This window comes from Cupressus sempervirens, chromosome 11 (genome assembly GCF_028749045.1).
Source record: "Cupressus sempervirens isolate cs-2001-9-10 chromosome 11, ASM2874904v1, whole genome shotgun sequence".
Lineage (NCBI taxonomy): Eukaryota > Viridiplantae > Streptophyta > Pinopsida > Cupressales > Cupressaceae > Cupressus > Cupressus sempervirens.
Window position 1 is genome coordinate 628,631,909 of NC_143128.1, and position 14,800 is coordinate 628,646,708.

Consider the following 14,800-nt stretch of genomic DNA (forward strand, 5'->3'; position numbering starts at 1 on the left):
ACAAGAATCACAGGCCATAATGCTTTGTGAAGTGACTAAACAAAAAAAGAGAGCCATTGAAGACAAGTTCATGATAGAAGATGACAAGAGAAATCTTACCAATAGACTAGAAGAGAAGACAATTGAGTTTGAAAGGATCTCAAACATGTAGCTAGACACCTTAAGTTAGATGATGAATGCTCATCATGAGCTAAACATGAAGGACATTGAGATTTCCACTCTAAAGATGTAGAATGAACAATTGCAAAATGAATTAAAGAGAGAAAAGGAGATAGAAGAAAGCTTCAACAAATTCAATGAGGCTATCAAGTACTCTGAACAATTGCTAAAATCACCAACGACTAGTAATGATACTTCAAGACTTGGTTACACCAATACTGAACAAGGAGAATCATCCAAGACTATAGAAGAAAGGAGAAACAAAGGTAAGAACACTAAACCTACTTGTTATTTCTATGGTAAAAAGGGACATACCTCTAATGTGCGTAGAAGCAAGAATAGTCATTAGCATGATAAGCCTACAAAAGCAAGCTTTTGTTATAAGTGCAAAAATAAAGGATATCAAGAACATGAATGTAGAACCAAGACTATGAGGACAGCAAGATTTGAGGGTCACTGGTACAACTACAAAAAATATGGACATAGAGCATTTGAATGTAGATCAAAGCCTATGTGGACACCTAATTAGCCCACAAAAGGAAACAACCATGGTCATCACCACAACTAGGATTAAAATACTAGGTATAGCTGTCACTATTGTCAGAAGTATGGACACATTCCTAAAAATTGCATAAGGAAACATTTTAGAGGGAACTATAGTAGATAGTTGAGCCAATCCACATGTTTCAATTGCTTGAAAATTGGTCATATCAGCAGAAATTTCCCAACAAAGTGAAAAGCACCCAAGATAGAAGTCATCAAAGGAGAAGAGAAGGTTGATGTTGAACAAATAAGAGGGAAAATGAACAAGACTTGGAAGAAGAAAGATGAGTGCATCACATCAAATAGAGGGATCACTTCACCCAAGAGGTCAAGTGATCACACTTCATACAACTAAGCAAAAGGAGTGTATGTGACTGATATAAAAAGTTATATCATACATCAATTCCAAGACAAAGGAGTACTACAAGGGAGAAATTTGCATGAACAAAGATGCCAAGTAAAATTTTGAAGAAGCTATCGAGTTACTCTTGGATGTTAACTAAAGCTCCAATTGATGTCGAGTTTCTAATAGTGACCGAGTTGATAGTTGAAGCTGAGTGAAGTCAAAAACTAGTGGAAGCCGAGTAAATGAAATACAATGAGAGTTGAGTCATGGTGAAACCTTCAAGTGTCAAGTTTATAGCTGTATGCACTAAGCATTTAATGCTAGTTTTTGGTATGTATAAGGTTGAATTTTGCTCATTTTTACACCATTCAAACACAGAGCAAAGATGAGAAGAGTGAAGAAGTGATCAAGCAACAACCTAACAACCATTTGCACATATTTCAATAGTAGTTCAACACAAATTCATCTATTCAAAGGTATTTATCAAGTGCCGAGCTATGCATAAGCTAAAGTTTTAATACATTTAAACCTAGTTGAATAAAATGGCCTCTAGTTCAAGAAACCCTAAAGAAAAGGAAGGTCATGAGATTCAATTAGTTAGCAATGAGGTCAAACAACCCAAATCTAGGCCAATCCCTAAATTTGCCTAAAAAATGACCTAGCTTGTGCATTATCCATCATTCCACCTAAAGTTTTCATGGTTTAAGATGTGAGAAAATGTTATAACTACAAAATTTGCACCATAGGTGATCTTGAAATCTTCCATGCCTATGACAATTTATGTGACAATGGGATATTGAAAGACAATTTCTAGATTATTGAGAAGAAGGGTTTGACAAAAACCCTAGTTTTTCCTATGGTGTTTAAGACTGAATGGATTCACATTGTTTTGAGTTGAATTCATGATGGCTATCTATGGCTGGAGACATGACCTATAAAAGTTACAAAAGGGATAGTGCATAGGGTTATGGGACTCCCAACCCTACATTGGCCAAAGACCTTGAGAAGCAATAGAAAGGAGGTCATTGAGAAGAATATAGGAGCCAAATGGAATAATAGGCGAATGACCATAGATACTGTAACTTAACCCCTACTTGACTTTGCAGTGGGAATAATTTCACACAAATTCTACCAATCAAGTAGATTGGACAATGTACCCTGCATAGCTGTTGATGTACCTTACAGGTTGGTGAAGAAAGATCATACCTATGATATGATAGAACTAATGCTTTAGCAAATAAATGAAAATTTGGGAGCTATAAGAAGATCCAAGGGAGCACAATGCAAATTTGGATTAGTATTAGTCTACATATTCTTTTATGTGATGGAAGAATTCCCTTCAATTGGGAAGGTAAATTGGAATTCCAACAAGTCTACAATCACACAAATTAATGAATTCATTGATCAGGTGGGAGATAATTTTGAGGCTCAGATGACTAGTTATTTTGAAGACTTTAAGAAGTCCATGAAGTAGAGAATGAGAATACCAATTTCATTGGTAGAGAAGCATGTCAATGACATATGCTTCTTGGTTGACATTGACTACACCTACATCTAGGCAGTAATACCAAGAGTAAGATGGCTAAGGCCATTGGGATATGATCTTGATGTAGATGAAGCCTTAACAACAATCAAAACATTGCTAGTAGAAGATATAGACAAGAAGGCTCCTCACTTTGGAACATATGATGTTGTCAACTCCAAAGTTGAAACTGAATTGAAGATAACTTCTATTATCAAGAAGAAAGACAAAATAGTGAAAAAGATAAAGAAGCAATTTGGAGCAAGCATTGAAGTTGAAATAGGTGAAGAAGAAGAAGAAGAAGTAGAAGGAGATAGTGAAGAAGAAGAAGAGAAAGGGCAAGGCCCAGTAGAGCTAACACAAGGCTTAGGAGAAGACAAGGAAGAAGGTGCCAAGGGAGAAGAAGCTAAGGAAGTACCTACACCTACCAAGCTAAAGAAGAGAAAGGCAAAAACTCAGCCTACAACTCAGCCCAAGCCTAAGAAGGTCCCTAAGCCTACTCAAGCTAAGCCAACTCTGGCAACAAGGGCTACTATAAGAACATCCACTCAAAAGGCTAAAAAAAGAAGAAAGGCACTAAACAACCTACTAAAGAGCCAAAGAAGAGAAGAAGGTATGTGGCATAGCTAGAAATAGATGATGAAGAAAGAACATAATTAGAGGACATCAACCAATTTAAAGTGGTAAGCCATCCTCCTAAGACTACAATTGATAAACTTTGTGATAAGATTAAAAATGCAGATTTGAATGACTTAAAGTCTCTTAATTTCAATAAGCTCAATAGGGAAGAGCATAATAAAGTAGAGGAATATGTGTATGCCATGATGGCAGAATTTAAAAACACACCTCTAGAACTTGACGATACTATGCCCAAGGAACTGTATGAGATAATTGAGAATAAATGGCATTATTGTCTAAAAATGGAAAAAGAGCTTAGAGAATCCACCTTGGCTCAAGTAAAGCTAGACATGACAAAGGGCCAAATAACAAAGGCAAATAAGAAACATGGTGTCAAATTTGCACCAAAGTATAGAGCCTTCAGCATCCTTCAAAACAAGATTGAGGATGTAGTGAATAAATTCACAAAATTGTGGAAAAAATTTTATAAGATAACTAATGACAAGGTAGAGGAAACAAATGAAGTAGAAACCAATGCCAAAGAAAAGATAGAGGAAAATATAATAGAGGAGAAGAAAGGAGAAGAAGAGAAGCAAGAGGAGGAGAAGGAAGCAACAACAAGAGCTAAAGAAGAAAAGAAGAAAGAAGAAGAAGATAAGAAAGTTGAGGAGGATAAAGAAAAAGGTGAGGAGGAAGAAAAATAGAAGAAAGAAACTATGGCAAAAGCTAATCAACAGCAAGAAGAAGAATAGAGTGTGCAAGACACACAAATGCCACCTCCTAGTCAACTTCACATAACCATTACACCTACAGAGACAATAATTATCAGGGATGTTCCTAACAATTCAGCTTAGAACATCAATCCAATAAGTATAGAGGATCTCTCCAAGATACTTCACTAATCCACTTTACAGGAATAGTTATGCATAAGCCCTGTATTGGTGAGTGTTGATGAGTTACAAAAGGTAGTAGCAGCACCACAAAAAGAAAAGGTGAAACCAAAGGAACCACATTTCACATATACAACTACTTGCACTAATATTTTGATGCTTCCACCACCACCTCCACCAAGTGCAACAAGTGATATTGTTTAGATGCCAAGTGTAGTGGAAGGGAAATCAGATGAGAAGGAGGATACATAAAAAATAAGAAGGAACAAGCTGCTATACAAACATTGGTAGAACTACCAAAGACTGGCACTCCTACAAAGACCATTCAAAAGTTGAGCACTGAATCCATTCCTTTGTAATTCTCAAATCAAGGCTTGAGTTCAACTAGAGTGGCTAGGGTACTTCACTATGGAGAGCCTAAATTAGATGAAGATATTGTAATACCCTCATATGATTCCAAGACTATCACAATGGAACAAATCAATGAAATGGAAATTGCATTAGATAGAAGGATGAGGCAAGAAATACTCAGGAAGGAGTTCAAACATAACGAAGCACTTCATGACATTAAGGACATCTTTATGGATTCCTTCAAATTGCAGCCACCAAATGAAGCAAAGCCAATAATGGAGAAACTATCAAATATAGTTGACCAGGTGACAAATGAAGACCAGGATGCTAATTTTAAACTCATGGAATGGTAAGAGAGAAAATTTCAAGGAAAAGTAAATGAGAAGCTATCAAGTGGAATAGCACTTGAACAAGTTGAGTTGGCCAAGAAAATAGACAAGGCAAAAATTGTACTTGAGAACATTTTCTCATTGTACAAGAAGCCATGTGACTTTTCCAATTTCACACAAAAAACAAATTAGAGAATCATGATCTTGGAAAGAAATTTGAAAATTTCTAGCATGCAACTGCCAAAGGATCTAGCTCAAAGTGAGAAGCATTTTACACAATCACTTCACACTCAAAGGGAGTTAGTTGTACTTACAGTAGAGGAAGCCAATATTAAGGCTAAGTTGATGCAAATTCAATCCTCCATAACCCACATTTAGAAGTCCTCCACAAGGAGCATGTGTATGCTGAAATAGTTTTAAAGAAAGATCCAAATCTTTATACACTTGATGGACTTGTACACCTTGCTATAGAGACTGCCATCCAACACAAGTCACTTGAAATTGCTTTGGAGAATTGGGATGCAGCTCTGAAAACAATAATGGAGGTAAATAGTAACTTTTTGGCTAAGTATGGTATTACTCCTTAGAAGCCTTTGACATTAGTCTCAAAAAGGGGGAGATATGTTTTAGAGAATTTATAAGGCAAATATAATAGTTTGATATAACAAAGGGGGAGAATACTATAAATTTTGATTACATTCTTTCATAAGGAGAAATAATGTTTTGGGGAAGACATCAATAAATCAGCACATAGGTACAAAATATAGGAACAAGGCAAAAGACAAAGAATGACAAGGCACAATCAGCTCAGGGGAAGTTATAAGGTATTTTGAAGAATTTTGAATTTTTTTGGATAAGGTACTCATAAGGACAGATTAGTAATGATTAGTTAAGTGGTTTTGAAACTCATGTCAAACGGGGAGATTGTTGGTATTAGATGGTATTGAAATTTGAGTGTCAATAGACTTAACCACTTTCTACATTGAAGCTAAGTACACTATGCATGCCAAGTCATAGTGTGTGCTGAGTTAGATTTTCAACAGGTGTCAAGCGACTTTAGGTGCTGAGTAGTATATAAGTGTCAAGTGATATATAGGTGCTGAGTCATAGTTGATGCCAAGCATGTCAGAGTGCTTCATATGCCGAGTGAGTTAGAATCGTATATGTGCCAAGCGAGATGGCGTGTAATAGGTGTTAAGCAATCTAGGATAGTATATATGCCGATCACCAATAGTTTAGTATGTGCTGAGTAAAATAGAATCATCATATGAGTTTGTGCCCTTAGAAACTTAGATATAAAAACTTTTTGGAGTCAACATAAATTTTTTTTGAAGGACAAAATGGACAAGGATGAATCTTTTACATTCCCCATACGATTAGCACGTAGCCAATCAAAAAAATAGAGAAAGCATGCAACCAATGAGGAAAATGCAACGAATGAGTGGGAACTTAAAGATTCAATATTGATCATAGATCCATACCTAACTCTAAGCCTTCACAATCTTTAAAAGGAGCTTGAAAAACCCCATTTCATATGTGGAAGAGAGCAGTGTATGGGTAAACTATAGCAAAATTTAGTGAGAAAGACCTAGATGAACAAAGCAACAATAATACATCCAGTTGATCAGAATAGTAAAAGGGACAAGGGACACAATCAGATATAAGATCTTAGAGGATAAAGACCAGAAGGAGCAGATCAAGTGCCTAAAATCAGCAATTGAAGATTGTAAGAAATAAGGTCAAAGATTCCTAATACTTTCTAGCTATTGTATTAGATAAGTGAAAATCCTATGTTGATAGGTTAGCTTAATAGCTACTTTGTAGATTCTTTGAAGAGGTGACTAAATCCTTTAACAGAGTGACACTTCATGTAAAGTGTTTGTAAATCCTCTAACCAGGTCACTATTGACACAATGTAAAGCCTTTAACAGGGCAAGCCTTTCACAGGGCATACCATCAGAAGTGGTCAAACATTTATTGCTGCAGTGATTTTTGAGGGTATCTTCCCCACCCCAGTTTTACCTTCTTATTCCTGGAGGGTTTCTAGGTTACCAAATATGGTGTTATGTGTTATTGCATGTGTTTATTTTATGGTTATTTAATGTATTTACATGCATGCAATTTACTTTTAGTTATTTGATTTAAAGGATTAGAAAAGGTCAAAAATGTCATACTGCTGATTCACCCACCCCTCTAAGAAGTACTCTTCCCATTTTGAACATTCCAATAGATAATTTCATTGTTTGATCCATTATAAAAAAATGCCTAGCAAGTGAGCATGTCCACGCAGAGAATAGAGGAAGACAACACGCATCTTGAGTAGGATCCACATTAGTTAAGGGATTTTATTTTAAAAGTAAGATAAATGGTACTTTATTCTATTTTTATTTTTATTTCATAGGGTTGTATTTATTTTTATTATTTATCATTATAAAATAATTAAGGATAAAATGACTAGACATCATTCATATAATTATTTAGTAAACTTTTGGATATTGTTTGAAAGAAGTAATTCAAGGAGGCAAGTGTTGTTTCTACAAACAATTTGCTAAATGTATTGTATTTCAATTAATTTGTAATGCAATGATAGTTTTTCAAATAAGAAAATTTATATCAGTTCTCTATTGAGACCAAATTATGAAAGGAGTCTTATATACACAACTACAACTACACAAACATAGTAAATGGAGAAAGAAAAGAAAACTCTAAATGGGTTAAATATCCTTCTTAGCATTGAAGCCCATGGAATATTTTTTACAATGTTGGCAAGGGTGTATATTCCACACCCATCAAGTTATTCAATATGGTCAAAAACAAGTCTACATTCCAAGGGCTATCACAATGAACATTTAACAAAGTCACTTGTAGAACTCAATAACTCAATATCATCGACACAAAAAAATTGACTTAATATCTCTTACAAATTTTGCAGCTTTCACAAGGTTGTCAAATTCCTTGTTTGTCCTCTCTTTTCCCCTGGATTCTATGCCAACATTAAAAGATCTATTGAAATGACTCTCTAAAAATGTAGTGGTCTCTACATCTATTGGTAAGATACAATTCACTACAATCAACTTTCCATTCTTTGATAATGCCTTGTGATAATTTTTTAAAAGCTTTATGCAATGATTATCACTCCAATCATGTAAAATCCATTGAACAAAAAAAAATATTAATATTAATTTTCTAGTTTAATATTCAAACCAAATACATTTTCAAATATCATATAGATAATAAATTAGACCATAACCAACAAAAAACTAATTTCATTGTAAGAATTATTATTAAATTATGTAAGATTTTTTTGATTGCAAGATTCAATATTTACCAACAGTTTAATTATTGTATTTGTTTAAAAAGAATATTACATTTCTCTAGCTTAACCAATGCTTTCTTAATAATCCATCATTACTAATGTCAGAATTATAATGACTTTCACAATAAAGTTGTAGCCTTCAAATTACATTTTTCACTTAAGTTGTTTACAAATCTAATGATCAATGTTGAAGAAGTAAATGCCAAATATATATATAGAAAAAATTCTAATAAAGTGACCCCAAAAAGCCTATTTTTCTATATCAAGGTAATTTTATTTTGAAATCAAACACCCACCTCATTTGATAATCAAAACATATATCAAAAGTAGAACATAAGTATTATAATCTTTATCTAGAGTCTAAATGCTGAAAATACTAGCAAATACTATTAGAAACTTCACCCAACTATTTCAAATTATTAATTTGAATTACATACCTTCATAAAAATAGCCTTGGTAGATGGTACATTCTCAAACATGTCTCCTCCAACATGTGTGACACCTTATGCAAAATTCATTCAAGATTTTTTAGTTTGTGGTTTATGAGTGATTTAAATAGAAATCTTAAAGTAGAATATAAATAGAAAAATAAGAGATATTTTCTAAAACAAGTTAAAGTCAATGTTTAAGTAATATTGGTATTTTTAGATTTGGTGTTTCTCAAATAGATTGTGTTTAAGATTTTTATCAATGTTTTGTGTCAATCTACAAGATCCTTCTTCACAATGCTCGAGAACATGGATTAGACAATATTTTGGTTTATGATCTACACTTTTAGATCATGTTCTCATCCATTAAACATAATCTATTTATTGATCACTATTTGAAATACAATAATGAATTTTTTTAAAGTTAAGTCCTTATTATCTTGATAGCCACTCACAAAATATAAATTAAAAGTCTGAAATAATGTAATCTTTAAAAATGTTAATAGAATCAATAAAATCTAATTAATTAACAATAAAATAGAGATTATTAGTACTCATTTACACATTGATCAATACTGTTTACTAATCTAGATACTTAGGAGCATCTTTCACAACATGAGGCAAGTCAAAACTCATTCCCTTGATATGAGGGTACTTGGAGAGTATAAGATTAAGAGTAGAGCCAAATCCACCACCAACATCCACAAGCTCCTCCAAATCTTTGAAGCCTTGATAGCTATCAAAAATATTCTCCATCATCATTGAAGAATGCTTAGACATTTCCCTGTTAAATATGACATTGAATATATGGTCCATGGAAGGGTAGTCAAATACATGCACCCCATGAACTTTGATAAATGGTTGACTCCCATTAAGAACAACATCCTTTATATGAGACCAAGTGTCGATAAACACCCTGTCAAGATTCACTAGTGCAAATGGTGCCAAGGACTTCCCATCCTTTTTCTTCATTATGTATTTTTGGAGAAGCGTAAGACCGTAGAGCCTCTTAGGCTTCCATTATTGCTCATGGTTAAAGAGAAAGTGAGGAGTGAATGACTTGCTAGGACACTCAGAAACCTCTCTAGAGTAATTTCCACATTTGGATAAATGAAATCTATACTAAAAGAAATGTATGGTTTGATGAAGATGTTAAGAATGATAACTCCCTGGCATTATCTTTCTTTCCAATTTTTATTGATGAAGAAAAGCCTACTTCTATTAATGGTCAAAGTCAAGGTGTGTAAACTACTATAGGGAAAGATGCTCAAGTTGAAGAATTAACTGAAAGTGATAGTGAAAATCCAAGAAAATTTAGAACAATCCAAGAAATTTATCAAGAACGTCATAAAAATATATTTGCTATTATGCTCTTATGGCTAAGGTGATGTAGGTTGACACTCCAAGCACATATGAAGAAGTAACAGGAAAACATGAGTGGGAAGCAGCTATGTAAGAAGAATACAATTCTTTGATAAAGAATGGAACACAGGAGTTAACAAAACTTCTAGAAGGAAAAAATGTGTTTGGTTGCAAGTGTACCTGTAGAACCAAGTTCACATCAGATGGAGCTATTGAAAAATACAAAAGAAGGTTAGCATGGCTAATGGTTTCTCACAAAAGGAAGGTATAGATTATACTGAAACCTTTGCTCCAATTGCCAAAATGACTTCCATTCGTACAATAGTTGCTTTAGCTACAAAATTTGGTTTAAAAATTTTTCAAATGGATGTAAAAAATACATTTTTGCATGGTGACATACAAGAAGAAATTTACATGCAACAACCACTAGGATTTATTAAATATAGTGAAGAAAAATTGGTACGTAGATTAAGAAAATCACTTTATGGTGTCAAGCAAGCACCAAGGGCATGGTTCTCCAAAAATAATAAGTACTTTCTAGATGTTGGATTTTAAAGAAGTAAAGTTGATCCAGATTTGTATGAAAAATATAGTGATGATAAAGTTTTTATCATTGTATTTCATGTGGATGACTTGATTATTACATGAGATCACACACATGATATTGAGATAACGAAAGATCAACTCATACATGTTTTTGAAATAACTGATTTAGGACTAATGCACTACTTTTTGGGTATTCAAGTATGACAAGAAGAAGGAAGGATCATTTTTTCTCAAACAAAATATGTTCTTGATGCATTAAAGAAGTTTAGTATGAGTGATTGTAAACCATCTAATACACCATGTGAAGTCGGATTGAAGTTGAGTACTAACTCTACTTAAAAGAAGGTGGATGGAAAATTGTATAGGCAATTTGTTGGAAATTTTTTGTATCTTACTATATAACTAGACAAGATATTGCATATGCGGTTGGTATTGTATCCAGGTACATGGTAGATCCACACATTGAATATTGGAAAGTGGCTAAAAGAATATTAAGATACATTAAGGGTACTTACTAGCTCAACACTGAATACAAATATGGAGGAGAGCCTACTTTAGTTAGATATATATATTCTAATTATGTAGGTGACATAGATGATAGAAAATCAACTTTAGGATATATCTTCCATCTTGGGTCAGGACCAATTTCATGGAGTAGCAAAAATAAATCAATAGCGTCACTCTCATCCATAGAAGATGAATATATTTGCTCATCAGAGCCATCACAAGAAGCATTGTTTATTAGGTGATTACTTAAAAAATTATAGCATCCACAAGACTCTCCAACTACAATATTTTGTGATAACTAATGTACTACCAAGCTAAAAAAAAATCTAGTATATCATGCAAGGTCCAAGCATATAGAAGTGCATCATCATTTTTTTTCAAGATCTAATTGGAAGTCAAGAGGTGGAGCTTCAATTTTGCGGAACAGAAGATCAATTTGTTGATATATTTACAAAAGCATTGTCTATTGTGAAATTTGCTAAATTTAGAGATCTATTACAACTCGAGGAAGTTGCTATCCTCTCCAAATAGATATTACGGGGGATTGTTAGAGTAAATAATGTTTATTTATCTCTTGGTAGTTAGGCATTTAATATACAGTCAAAAAAATCCTAAACTATCCATATTTCTCCTTTATCTTCAACAAACCATACATTTCTTTTGATTCCTCACTATATCCAACCATTATGCACTTCTCACTCTTCCTTTCAAGTTTGTTCCTTCTTTCATTAGGAATGTCAGCATATGTATTGCAAAAAAAAATTATAAAATGAGATACTATAGGATTTCTTCCACTCCATGCCTCTTTTGGTGTTATGTTCAAAACTACCTTAGTAGGTGTTCTATTCAAGATATATATGACAGTATGAACTACTTCAGCCCAAAATTTAGCTTCTAGATTTCTAGAGTGAAGCATACACCTAGTCATTTCTATTATAGTTCTATTTTTTTCTTTTGGCAAACCCATTTTTTTGGGGTGAATAAGAGATAGTTGATTCCTTATGTATTCCATGCTCTTTACAAAAATCTAAAGAGGCCTTATTCATATATTTAGTCCCTCTATCGATTCTTATTATCTTTAAACATTTTCCACTTTGTTTTTAGTCAAAGTTTTAAACTCCTTAAAATTTTGGAACACTTCATCTTTATTTTGTAGAAAATACACCCTAATTATTTTGTTATAATCATCTATAAAGGTGAGAACATACATTTGTCCTCCAAATGAAGGTTTTTTAAAAGGACCCATTATATCACTATGAACTAAATGTATAGGAGTTTTTGCTCTCTATGATTTACGTTGTGGGAAAATTTCCACATGTTGTTTTCCCATTGCACATCCTTCACATACCTTGAGACTTAATGATATCTTTGGAAGGCTATGCACCATTTACAATCTCTCCATAAGGTTGAGACTTTGAAAATTGATATGCCCCAAATGCTCGTGCCACAACTTGCTCATATCATCATATTGCAGAATAATACACATATGTTTATCTCCATATTTAGAAGTAAATTCTTGAAACTTATATAATTGATTCTCCATTTTACCAATTGCAATAAATCCATAATTACCATTGACATCTTTGATTAAGCACTTATCATTGTAGAATTCTATTTTGTAGTCTTGACTTGCAATTTGAGATACTGAAAGTAGATTTGTTTTTAATTCATGAACCAACTTCACATTTTTGAACAAGCCATTTTCAATCTTGACATTACTAGTCCTTTTAACTTTTAAAGCACTATTATCTCACAAATATTTTTTCTCTATAGTAATTTCAATTATTGTTTCAAATTGTTCTTTATTGTGAGTCATGTTTTGTATAGCACCAAAATAAATAACCCAATTATCTTTGAAAGTGTTATTTTCTTTAAGTGCAACACAAAATGCATTTTTTTAGAATCGCTAAATTTTGGACAATTACTTATCTTCTTCTTTGTATCCCTTTTTTTCTTGAAACATTCATTTACTTTATGACCTATTTTGTCACAATAATTACATTTCCATTTACTTCTATTATGATCTATGGATGAAGCACCTTTATTTTCATACTTTAGATTTCTTTCTTTAAATTGATTATCTTGTGACCTATTTTAATATTATTGTGCTTTCATTACAAATGTTTGAGATTCACCATCAAATGATTATTTTTCTTTAAATTGTCTTTTCTCTTTTTGAACTAACTTAACACACAATTCTTCATATTTAATACTTTTTAATTTATCCACAGTATCTAAACCCCTTATAAATGATCAATAAGATCCTAAAAGACATTGTAATATAATTTACACAAAATCTCTATCATCTATATCTTTTCCAAAAGAAGAAAGCTCATTCGTCATTTCCTCTAATTTACTTAAATGTGAGACTATTTCTTGTGAGCTTGATAATTTCATATTATATAACTCAGTAGTGAGAGATAAAATCCATACATCACCTGAATTTTTATATAGATCCTTCAAAATTTCTCATACTTTGACTCCACTTCTCTCATTATGAACTTTCAGAAAGACTTCTTTTGAAAGTGTAAGCTTGATTAGTGTTGTTGGCTTCTTGTCCCTTCTATCCCAATTATCTTGATCCTTTCTTAGATTTGTAGGGATCTGTTCACCACTAGTCACAATATCATAACAATTTTGAAGAGATAAAGTGATTTCAATATTAGATACCCAATCATAATAGTTTGTTCCATTCAATTTAACTGTAGGTAGAGTAACACCAAGTGATTCCATTGTTAAATTCTCTCCATTTTGGATGAGAATGAAAAAGACCTCAAAACAACTTTAATACCCAGATTGAGATGGAAAAATTTCTCACCAATATATTGGAAAAAACTCATTCCTTGCTGTTGTGATATTCTTTTTCCACAAGAGAATTGTTGTTGGTGCTCACTTCCAGATTACTACCTACAAGAATAAAGATCTATGCCAAAAAAATGTTTTCAAAGCCCAAAGAACAAAGATTTATTTGATACCACAATAAACTATTAATAATAGCAACTCAAACTATAAAATAGAGCACAAATGATCAACAAAATAGAGCACAAATGATCAAAAAAATAGAGTTAAAATAGAGCAACAAAATAGACTGGAACATAGTAGAATAGAGAAAAATGCACAAAGGAAACTAAAACTTGATTCTTTAAATACTATTAAATTTATTAAATATATGAACCAAGAGGCTGGGTATTTATAACCATATTGCAGACTTCTAGAAAGTTTTAATAGACTACAATGAAGATAAAGCTCTAGAAAGTTCTAATAGACTACAATGAAGATAAAGGAGAAAACATGATAGTTCAAGATGTTTCTGGACTACATATTAAATGCCAAACTACCAAGAGATAAATAAACATTATTTATTCTAATAGTTTTTTTACATTGGCATTTTGGGCCACAATCTAGGCATGAGAAATCGGAAGCCCAAAACCTACATTGGCTATGATCTGTAGCACTTCGAGTTTTATTACAACTTTCATTGCAAATGGGTAGATAAGAGGAGGTGCAAAACTCCATTGCCAAAAGCCATTCCTCCTCATTATTAATTGTTCCATAATTAGAGGACATTTTCACAATTTTAGTTTAGAATTTGATACACAATGAGAGAGTCTATAACATTTTATTATAGCTATATAGAAAGATCGCAACAATATGGAATCATATAATGAATGCATATTTGTATATCCAATGGTCATAGCACATGATGCATGCCGATTTCTACCATTCTAAAGTAGTTCTACCATTCTTTCATTGGTAGAGGTGGTGGTTCTAAAAAATGTGCATACAATATATGAACTATAAAAGATCTAGTGAGAAAACATGCAAAGGAGGAGGAAACGTATGTTCATTGTATTTAAACAAATCTATAATCTAATAGTTGTTG

At 32.7% G+C, this 14,800-nt stretch overlaps 1 pseudogene; it reads right to left on the minus strand.

Annotated features, from left to right (window-relative positions):
• Positions 1–7,643: 7,643 nt before the first annotated feature.
• On the minus strand, positions 7,644–14,484 carry LOC149531292 (caffeic acid 3-O-methyltransferase-like; annotated as a pseudogene).
• Positions 14,485–14,800: the final 316 nt, after the last annotated feature.